The sequence below is a fragment of the Salvelinus sp. IW2-2015 genome, linkage group LG23 (genome assembly GCF_002910315.2).
Source record: "Salvelinus sp. IW2-2015 linkage group LG23, ASM291031v2, whole genome shotgun sequence".
NCBI classification, from domain to species: domain Eukaryota; kingdom Metazoa; phylum Chordata; class Actinopteri; order Salmoniformes; family Salmonidae; genus Salvelinus; species Salvelinus sp. IW2-2015.
Window position 1 is genome coordinate 31,369,046 of NC_036863.1, and position 1,439 is coordinate 31,370,484.

A 1,439-nucleotide genomic window follows, 5' to 3' on the forward strand; every position below is an offset into this window, starting at 1 on the left:
AATGAAAAACATAAACAGTGTGCTTTTACTTTCATCAAGAGATAAAATTRGCTTTCCACGCTATATGCATGGATCTCTGAAACTGAATTGACAAAGTGACTGAAATAATGGAATACTTTGTCAAACTATGCAATTGGCCTTAACTAAATTTCAAACTGCCAACTGAWGCGTTTCACAACCATGACATGTTGTCACTTTGGTTTCAGATATTTCCTGCTAGCTAGCCTTGACGCTATCTTCCTCATTTTAGCTTCCTCTTTGTGTCAAGGCTTAGTTATTAACGATCAGACGTGTTGTCAGATGCGCAGTATCATCAGCGTCTCTGTCCCTGTTTGGTCAAAGGAGAGAACTCGACGAAGGAATCATTGGGGCATGCACTAAACATCCACCTTTTCAACTAGAGGTCCGGTCACAAAGGTATGACATGATATTGTTTCATGGTTTTATTGATAATTCAGTCAATTGACATAACAAATCTGTACAACTTTGGAATACATTATACAGTATAATGTATTGATATTTCCAAATGTAATGGCTCTTTGGTTATTGTTTCTATTGGATTTGTGGTTTCACAGAAAATATCAATGGAACTGTTATCTACCCTAAACAAACATTTGATAGTGGGAGGTCCTGGATACTCCACTGGTTACAGTAAAGTACACCAAAACAAAAAAAGGTAATCAGGACAAAACATCACCTGGAGCCAAGAGGTAAATGTTTGGTCAGGGAATATTTTAATGTTTAAACATTACACAAATGTCCATTATTTCCTTACTACAGGCTCATCYTCTGCAACTGTGAGAGAAGGCCCCCCACTTAGTGTATTTGACAAGCTGAGTTGGACACTCAGTATGACAGGGTGTCAGTTTGTCAAATACCCCAAGTGAGGGGTCACTTGTCTGCTGAGCATCTCCCACCAGACTGACTTCAAAGAAGATCACTTCATAAACCTTCAAGTGACTTTCACTGTTACCCCGTTAGACTTTCTCAGGCAAAACATTTGATTGTGTGAAAATGTACTGTGATAGTGTACATGATCCTGCACTGTCACTAATGTCTCATGTATTCGTGTAAGTTTGTATGATGACACTTGGTACACTGTGTAACAAATGTGTTTTCCCTGTATTAAATACTGCATAAGTACTGGGTAAACTTGAGGTCCCTAGCATATGTAAAGACGATGTGTATAGACAAATACATAGAAATGGAATAGAGATTGCATTTCTATAGGTAACTTTTCATCAGGTTTCTAAGCACTTTTTGTATGCCTAAATTAAGTACATAAGGGTGACTGACCCACTACCGATGTCAAGTAATCACTGGGTGACAGACTGGCACGGTGAGCGATGACACATTGCTCTACAATGCTCAGCACAAATTGGTTATCATGGAAGAAATTAAAGGAGAGTTTCTTCTCATATGAAACAAAACGTTGCTTT

General features: G+C 38.3%; 1 long non-coding RNA gene across 1 annotated transcript; it reads left to right on the forward strand.

Annotated features, from left to right (window-relative positions):
- Nucleotides 1–258: 258 nt before the first annotated feature.
- LOC111950715 (uncharacterized) lies at nt 259–1,152 on the forward strand. Its single transcript, XR_002875521.2, has 3 exons — nt 259–417; nt 576–676; nt 781–1,152. It is a non-coding gene; the product is annotated as an uncharacterized lncRNA (long non-coding RNA).
- Nucleotides 1,153–1,439: the final 287 nt, after the last annotated feature.